The sequence below is a fragment of the Atractosteus spatula genome, chromosome 8 (assembly GCF_055471065.1).
Source record: "Atractosteus spatula isolate fAtrSpa1 chromosome 8, fAtrSpa1.hap1, whole genome shotgun sequence".
NCBI classification, from domain to species: Eukaryota; Metazoa; Chordata; class Actinopteri; order Semionotiformes; family Lepisosteidae; genus Atractosteus; species Atractosteus spatula.
In genome coordinates, this window is record NC_142713.1 from 6,097,770 (window position 1) to 6,107,605 (window position 9,836).

The following is a 9,836-nucleotide window of genomic DNA, read 5'->3' on the forward strand; positions in this document are numbered from 1 at the left end:
TGCCTCTACATGCCAGAAGGTATAGCGGGCAAACATCAATCTACAGTATACAGTACATACTGTGTATACAGAATGAATGAAAAGATAAGATTTTCTGTTATAGGGCAGCACAGTGGTAAGCACTGCTGTGATACAGCACTAGGGCCCTGGGTTTAATTCCCAGGGTGCTATCTGTGTGGAGTCTGCATGTTCTCCTCGCGTTTAAACGGGTGTTTGCTAGGTTCATCCCATAGTCTAAAGACATAGTGGTAGGCTATTTGACATCTGGGAAAACTGGCCCTAGCTATAAGTGTGTTTGTATCCGTGTGTGTCCTGTGACGGATTGGCGACACATCCAGTAAATCACATCTTGTCTATCGCTTGCCAGGACAGGTATACAGAAGAGAGAAAAGGCACTTTGAAGTGTAACAAAGTCACATTTTGTTTAGTAGACTGTGTCTTTAAAGTGAGCAAAGCTATCAACCATGGAATTAAAGATTTTGATTAATACCCAGTTCCCAATAACTGCACAGTAAAAAAAACTTCAAGGGTCTGTAGCGTAAAGAGATCCTTAATGACTCCATAAGGAACTGGAAAACAAGAAGCAATAACCAGGTGTACGCCGTGTACACCCAGACAATGTCTAAGAGTTCTGTCTAGGCTTGATACACTGCATATTTTGCTTCAAGGAAGAAGGACCACTCTGAGAAAATGAGAAATTCATAGATCCTGCACCTCATGTGGCTGTTTTTTCCCCCACAAGGTGGACAGAGATTACAGTGACAGTGGGGAGGTTTTTCTCTGTGACTGAGTGACGCAGAAAGGCACGCAGCAAAAGACTGCAGACGCTTATGGACGCCAAGGCCACAGCCAGAGATATACAGTATAGGAGTAGCATTACCTGCCCGTGATGTAAAAGCATCTGCTGAGCATCCAGGGGCTGCGTCAGCACCTCAGATCCGGACGTCGTGTCTCAGTGCATGACGGTCTCTACTTCTGGCCCCTGAAACCAGGCTCTGCGCAGAGACAGTGATGCACGAGTGTACACATGCAAACCTGGTCACTGCTATTTATAAGGCGCGATCTCAGAGTACAGTAGATGCATAAGGCTGAAATAGGGAAGAAAGCAGCAGGGAGAGATGCACTGCTTTTAGCAACAGGGGCCATGGGTCTCCCCTGACACACGGTATCCTAATCATTTGATTAGTTTGAGCTAATTACTTTTCAATTGCCTGTTTATATATATCATACAGTATATCTATGAATTGGCTTCATTACTCTGCTCTCCTCCCCACTGATAGCTGATGTGTGGTGAGAGTACTGGCGCACTATGGCTGCCGTCGCATCATCCAGGTGGGGCTACACACTGGTGGTGGTGGAGGGGAGTCCCCATTACCTGTAAAGCGCTTTGAGTGGAGTGTCCAGAAAAGCGCTATATACTGTAAGTGTAAGCAATTATTATATGCTTATATATGCTATTAGTGCACCTCTGCACTATGTTCTTTTTGCGCACACCACCATGTAATTTTTATTTTATTTTCACTACCACATATTTATTGTTCTCTACCACATATTTATTGTTCTGGTTATTATTTATTATGTGGTAATTTACTGTCTACACTGTGTGGTGTTGTCTGTGATTGTGTTGAGAGCGCAGTTTGAATAAGAATTTCAATTCTAGTATTGATTTGTGTTCAATATCCCCCAGAACTTCTGCATTTAAAAATCCATCAATACCTTAAAATACACCAATGATTTACAAATTATTACGTCATCCTCTGATCCACAATCTCAACAAACTTTTTTGAACACTGGCTGTGTAAAAATAATGCAACAGAAAAGGGCATATTTTGATACATTATCATGGTTACAGAATGTATATTGTGCATCCAAAAAGAATTAAAAGATTTTCTGGTATCGGGCAACATAGTGACACAGTGCTTGGCATTGCTGCCTCGCAGTGCTGTGGCTCTGGGTTCAATTCCAGACCTGGGGTGCTGTCTGTGTGGAGTTTGCATGTTCTCCCCAGATTTGTGTGGGTCTTTGCTGGGTTCTCCAGGTGCCTCCCGAAGTCTAAAGACGTGCTGGTAGGTTAATTGGTTTCTGGGAAAATTGGCCCTGGAGTGTGTGTGTGTTTGTGTCTGTTTGTGTCCTGTGATGGACTGGCGTTCTGTCCAGGATGTATCCTGACTTGTGCCCGTTGCTTGCTGTGTTAGGAACCTGCTCCCCAGTGACCCTGAATAGGATGAAGTGGTTCATAATGAATTCATAACAATGAATGAAGCAGTTCATAACAATTCATCATTGCCAAACACGTAATAAGAAAAGTTTTGCATCAAAATAATTGGCCACTAGCAGAGGGACGTCTGACAGCCTGACAACCCCTTGAATAATAAATCATCTTCATTCCAATAATTTTCAAATTTTCAATGAAAAGAAATTAACAAATTTAAAAAGGTATCGGAGCTGGAATATGACGTGTGATAATTAACAATGATCAGAATGAACTTACCTGTCCACAGAGTGGAGTACGGTCTGGTATCATATCCTCACAGATCACAAAAAGGCAAAGCAGTCTCAAAGTAGTCATGACTTTTTCTCTCCAATAACCTCTGCTGTAGGGAGGCAAACAACAGGTGACATCAGAACTTCACTGAACATTTTACAAGTCTGTAGGATTTATTTTATGCTAACGTATCACAAGATGTACTGTATAACTACTTTGTAACAGTGTAAGGAACTAATGTAAAAAATAAGCAAACAAAGCTACAATAATAATAATAATAATAATAATAATAACAATAACAATGCACCACTCTGTTCAGTGTATGGCCTGCTCAACCTGGGGGGTCTTAAAAAATGAAACTACTAAATAGATGTTGTGTTTAAGGTGATAGCGCAAATACTTTAATTCCAAACCTATGGTTTCGGGTTAGTTTCGTCCCTTATTAACCTAATGCATAGTGATTTCGTTTGAAAGGAAACAAGAAAACAAGACACACCTTAAAACTAATAATAATAATAATAATAATAATAATAATAATAATAGCACAGCATGCGGTAAAATACGACTCAATTTTAAAGATTATAAATATATGTTCTAGCTTCGTTTTAGTGTCTGCCTAGAATATTACTTTTGCTTAATTGCTTTGTCTTTTTCTTTTTTTATTAAGCGCTCTTAAATGACGTGTAATTAAAGACGTAATCTTAAATAAAAAGAAAACAATTCTCAAAAAATTTGATGCCAGGTTTTTATATCTCAATTAACTTTTTTGGAGACAGAAAGCAAAACATGATATTTACCACTAACTGCAGTTCAAGCATTTTGCTTAAAGGAAAAACATCATAAACGCTACTTCAGATTTTACTAATAGTATTGTCATTTTTAATGTAACTACAATACACGCTGCAGTGTAAATATTTTATTAGACCCTCTTATATAGTCTATGTTTCATCAGGAGAAAATAAAGAAATCGTTTTAAATATTCAGTCTCACTGCACGTTAAATAATCACCTGACCTACAAAGCTCAACACTGACTCTGCTCATGAGCGACTATTGAAATGGGTCAGTGCAAAGCATTTAAATCTACACTACAATCTTACAATATTTTAAAGCATATTTTTTAATGCTTTAAATTAAGGTTTGTTTTCTTATGCAGCAGGAAATATTTTTAAGACACGAACAACTGTCTGGTTTGACGGTCTCTTTTCATCAGTAATGATGTTGCCCTTTGCCAGTCGAAAATAAATTATAATTACATAATTCAAAAAGGTAAACTAGGTCACCTTTTTATAAACAGCCGTGCACAAGCATTTAGTAAATGCACATTTTGTAGGAGCAAAAACGCATAGCAACGTGGAATGTTTTCGTTTTCTGTAGTTCCTTATTATTATAACCATTACATATTTTGAAAACAAAGCTACTTTATCAGAAATTCTAAAAGATGGCTTATTCATATTTATAGAAAATATATCACATATAATTTCACGAAGGGACTATCTTCTCATTTAACCTAACAGACATTTTAATTAAATACTGTAGTTTTCCTGAACATCGTTTTTACTCATTTCCTATTTTTGCCCTAGTTGAAATGAAAAGATTGAGCTTTTACCTGGGACTTCTTCACATGTACTGCACTGTGCCAGGCTAGGCAGACTGAAGTCTTTTTTTAAAAACAAATATATAACTTACTTTAAAAGCAATTCCAATGTTGGGCGGAAGCAATGGTCTTGATTTGTGCAGTACAGAACAAGCAAAACAACAACAACAAAAACACGCATCTGAATCCTGCACTGATACATTCCAAGTTCAAGATCAGTGATCGTTAAACCCTGAACCGGTGTCCGGCCGGGTCTTCAGGCAGTGCAGCCTTGTCATTCTTTTGCAGCCCGTTCATGTCCCTCGGTTACTTTTGTTAGCTGGAAACAGCGCGGTCACAAGAAGAAAGAGAGAGAGAAAGCGACTACAGTATCTGTAGTCTCCCCCCCCGCTCCGCTCCAAGCTCTCGCTTGCTGACGGTGAACCGAACATCAACGCACAACGAAAGTCTTTCTGTCTGGAGGTCAAGTTTTCCCCCCTCCCCTCCTCCTGCTAAGAATAGCTTTTAGTCTATCGCCACGGCACCGACGGCTTCACCCACCAGACTAGGGTATCTGCCGTATCTGTGGAAGATTAGAAAAGTTCAAATAAGGTGAATGGCGAGTCACAATAAGCCCATTAACGAGCGCCAGGCTGCCTCCGCTTGTCAAAACCTAAAAAGCAACGAGTTGGCATTTTAAAATGACTCGAGTAGGGGATACCAGCGCAGTCATATTCGCTGCTTCAACACCAGCCATGATGAAGGCGAATATAAGCTTTTACCCGACAGCGGACAGTAACTTTTGTGGCGCATGAAAAAATAAATTTGCTATGCGGCACTTTCGAATCCAGCGTGTATTTGCAGGCAAAATAAGACTCACATTTTTTTTTCCCTGTTGTCGCCGTTATTTTTTTTTTAAAGTGCACCTTTTACTGTTATTTAAAGAACACTGAAAATATAGCAGAAAACAGCCGTGTGTCGTGCCCGACAAGTTCAGTTTATGGAAAGCGACTTTTCGAGTCCGACCCGACACGGGAGAGTTGAAGTTGCAAGAAGACGTTTGCAGGGGCAAATCGATGCAAACGGCGAACTTTGAAGTTCAGGCATTTGAATATGCTTTGGATGCTCAAGTTGATTAGACGCAAATGTAACCTTTGTCTGCGCATTTCGGTAACCTGAAGTGGTCCTAATACTGCGACTTGTTTTTTTTCCCCTCCCTGCATTTTAAAGTACAGTCTTGCTTGGACTCAATGTCTACAATACTTTTTTGTTTCTCTCGTTAGTAAGTTCTCACATTGCATATCGTTCCCAGACGAAAGTTGCATAACAAAGCAATACCACACCTATCCTTATTTTTCTACCCACTATGTGTTGTAGCACTTTGCACCTGCTGTTTACCGGCCTATTTAATATTTCGATGAGTGCGCACATCACAGAACGCGTTCTCCGTTTCTGTGACTCGGACGGTTTTCTTGATGAGCTCCACACCTCCAAGTGCTTCGGGTTATATCAGGTTTGAACTTGTTCTATACTCGTTCTGCGAGACCTCGTTTTTAAGTTTTGTACTTCACATTGGTTTTGATATTTCATTACCGCCTGTTTAGTCCGGTTCATATTCGGAGTTTGGAGATAATCATTTATTTCGAACATGCTTCGCTGACAACAACATTTTTTTTTCTATTGTGGACTTATTTGCACCCTCCCATACGTAATACTTTCAGAAGACGGTAAATTAAAAATAATAATGCAACGTACTGTATCACAATATCAAAAGATGATGGATTCATGCTAAAAATGTGGTTTTACTAAATTATTGAAGCATGATAAACGTACTGATTGAACACCGGAATCCTAACATTATCTTCTGCTCTCAACGGGTTTTTTTATTGTTAACGCAAGTTTTTTTTAAAATCCCCGGATCGCTATGGAAGTCAAATACCATAAACAGTCAATACTGATATTTAATCTCAGTTTTCAACACCCCCTGTGTTATTCTGCTTATAAAATTCCTAGAAATGCGCGAACATTTCCCTAAGATCATTTTATGTTACAATGATACGCATGATGTAATGTACACAACTTGATCTGCAAATGCATTTATTTGTTTTGCAGTGACACATAGTACAGTGTTCATACAGTAGCAGCATTATTACTCATGACTGTTCTCCCGACAGTTCCTTGACAAAATGGTTTTATGTGTTGGTACAGCATATAGGAGGCATGCCTGTGATAAGGAGCCTGACCACAGTTTAGGAGTTTTGTTTCGTGACAACCTTTCAACACCATGCAAGTCCAGAGGTTTTCAAATAAACGTCTGTTTACAATAACGTATTCCATTAAAAATAACGTTTATACAGAAGAACCAGACAAATTTAGTTTGTTGAAAGAAGACTTGAAAGAATCTGTTTCACTAAGTTGGGTGTGTAGTGTGTTTCAGACTCCCACAAACCTTTGTGTAAAGAACTGCTCTCTCATATTTAGCAATAATAGCATGTTGTTTCTTTACAACCTGATGTGCAGCAGAAATAAAACATGATATTAGCATTTAACTATAAAGGTCCACAGAAGAGCATTATTCAGATGTTTCACTAGAGTGGGAAAAGCAGTTAATAATATAGTATGGTACTTTAAATGTACTGAATAGTGGTTATACAGTACATTGACACCTCAATATCAATCAAATTGTGTAACACAACCATTAACTCTGTTTCTTTTTGGCTTTTAAATTCTGCTGTGTGAATTCTTTGTGACAACTGCAATTCTTATGCAACAATGTGTCGGTATGATATTTATTTTATATTTAGCATTTACACAAAGACTCTGAGCCCATCCCACCTCAACACAGGCAAACGAGAGCTAGAAAGTGTTAAAATGTTTTGAAAGCAACAGTAAATGAATTCTGCAAGAAATAAAAAAGACCTTTAAAGGATTGTGGCGATTTTTAAATGAGCTAATTTTCACGTATTTTAGTGTACTGTATACAGTACGTATGCCATTACTGGACAGAGATAAATTATGTTTGTAGATGATGAAATTGGCTTCTCATACCAAATTAATCTTCATAAAGATCCACTAGAAAACAGTCCTCTGTTGAAAAATGTACCCTGCATGAATAAGTATAAAAATTGTTTATAAAAAGAGTTATTCTAAAAAAACTTGATCTGAGAGTATAAGCAGCAGTGCTTAAAAACTGCCACAGAGCAGTGTGCTTGAAAGTTCAAGATATATTTTTGGGAAGAGATCAATGTTGTTAAAATGAGAGATATGATTACATAAATTAAGTGATCAGTCTGTCAATATGTCAGTGTCATTTTTCAAGGAAAGTAACATTTTAACTGCCGGATTTTTCATTGTACATTCAATATGTTAATCTCGGACAAAAGGTTAAAAGCAAAAAGAAAGAATAGCTAAAAATAACAACAAATAAACAGTAAATTTAAAAGTAAATTTCGTTTTTACTCATGCACAAAAGGTGCGACATTGTGGCAAAGCTTAAATCATTAAAAATTTAACAGGAAAAAATACAGAAAGCAGTGAAATACAGTATAGAAAACAGGAAAATATACTGTAGCTGAAAATATAATTTGTGAATTATACAATAAAGGGTATAATAAATGTAATGTTAAGATAAAGTGATTGTAGCATAACTGTTACAAGAAAATTAACATAAAGAGAAAAGCCAGAGACTTCTGATGTACAACTCTTCATCTACAGATTCAAAAAAGAAATTAGCCTGTTTTCCAGTCTCTAGTAAAGATTTTCAGGGTACCAGAAATTGGAAACTGCATTCCTCCTATTAAACTCCTACTGTTTTATCCTCTCCAAAACAGTTTAACAAACGTTATCTAATTTACTTTACAGTACTTTTAGTCTGTTCACCTCATTATTGCAGTCTCAAGAAGGAGCAAATTCACACTGCCGTGAAATAGGAATAAAGGCTTATAGTGCACCAGGACTTTGGGTATGACACGAGCTAAAGTGATTCAAACTAATAACATTTACTTTATCTCAAACCCTTGCTGAACCAGTTGGTTTGAGACAGTGGATGTAGACTTACTGTACCAACAAGCCTACTGCAGCTGTACTGTACTACATTAGTATAGTAAGGAAGCCTCAGAACATTAGTAATATGATGCAGAAATCAATGAAGCTCAGGTTTTTGTTGAATATTATAAAACATTACCGCTGGGAAATTTTTTTGTGGGCTCCTGAATGGACCAGCCAGTATAGCCTTCTGCTCTTGGTATTCCAGAAACTGGCGGTTCAAATCAGGGCTATTTTTAATGTTGTGCTTGAACAGCCAGGCCCATTGGGGTTAAATGGATTCAGGTTTCTCTGCCTAGTGCACAGCAGTGACCCCCTGTGGTTTGTCAGGGTTAGAAAGCTTGACTTTGGTAATACAGTTTACATCTATGATGCTTATCATCACTATTTGTGCCTTGATAAGTGACGTTTTGCCTTGGAAATGATCAAATGGGCCAGTTTATTTATGTAAGCTTAGAGTCAGTAAAAAAACACATCAAACATCGTGCTCATCTGTTGTGTTGACTTTGTATAATAAATTGTAAAATTGAGTCCCGTTTCTCATTTAAATTGAGAAATGAAAAGATGGCACCACAGACGATAGCTTTGCATGGGTGTGATGCACATGGAAAGAGGAAACTGTCTTGTGCGTTTTCTTCACAGAGAGACAACATCACACATACAGTACATTCACCAGATACCACAATCCATCCCGCCTTCGTGAAAAGTTCTATTTTCGAGTTTGGCTCTTTGTTTAAAGAGGTCGGGACAATACGACTGTTTTTAAGGCTCTGATGCCGTGATGCTACTTGATATACAGTATTGAGCCCGACTTGCTTTATTCAAACATCCAGTACAAAGTTAAAAAGTTTTAAAAAAAGAATGAAATTTCTCAGCCTCCCCACTGATGATAGTGGAACTTTTTAATTTTAAGAAAGAATCCATTTCGAGGATATCAATTGTTAATTGATAGACAACACATTTGTCAGATAATGGGACCAATCCCATGAAGGTGTAGTTTTACACAAAGAGTCAGAATATTGTACTGTGTTATTTACATGTAATATTTAGTTCAAAGATGAAATACACTTAATCATCTGTCCATTTGCTCACCAATTCAGGGTTGCGGGGGAGCCGGTGTCTATCCCAGTAAGCAACAGACTCAAGTCAGAGTACACCCTGGATGGGATGCCAGCTGGGCATGCACACACACACACACCTGGGCCAGTTTCCCCCAGAAGCAGTACCAGTATGCTTGTGGACTGCAGGAGAAAACCAGAGCACCCAGAAACCCACACAAACATGGGGAGAACTTAGAAACTCCACCCAGACAGCACCACAGGTCTGAAATTGAATCCAGGGCCCCCGCGCTGTAAGGCAGCAATGCTGACCACTATGTCACCCACCACTTCATCACGGAAACACGAGTTTAAAGGAACATAACCTGTTTGAAGATCCACACCTGGTAAAATCCTGAAAATCGTGTCTTTCGGAGTCGCCAACTAATCAGATGTCAGTCCTATTACTGAATAACAAGATTGTAAAGATTATACTAGCAAGGGAATAGTCAATAGCTGAGTATAAGTAAAAATAAAATCCACTGTTCTATGCGGTACTCCTGTTTTTAGCCAGAGCAATTCTGGGTTGCACACTTGCCTTATAGAATTTGTTTAGCAATATATTTGTTCCATTAGTAAATTGGTGACTAAGACATTTGACAGAAGAGTAGTACGAGTAACTAAAACAAATCTCTC

The 9,836-nt window shown here is 38.3% G+C and overlaps 1 long non-coding RNA gene across 1 annotated transcript in view; it reads right to left on the reverse strand.

Moving 5' to 3' along the window:
- LOC148829108 (uncharacterized) overlaps positions 1-4,418 on the reverse strand; it is a 39,113-nt gene extending 34,695 nt beyond the window's left edge. Inside the window, exons 1-2 of the long non-coding RNA XR_016091476.1 lie at positions 4,093-4,418; positions 2,492-2,594 (exon numbers count right to left, since the gene is read on the reverse strand). This is a non-coding gene — a long non-coding RNA (uncharacterized LOC148829108). The remainder of the gene's footprint in view (positions 1-2,491; positions 2,595-4,092) is intronic.
- Between the last annotated feature and the right edge of the window lie 5,418 nt (positions 4,419-9,836).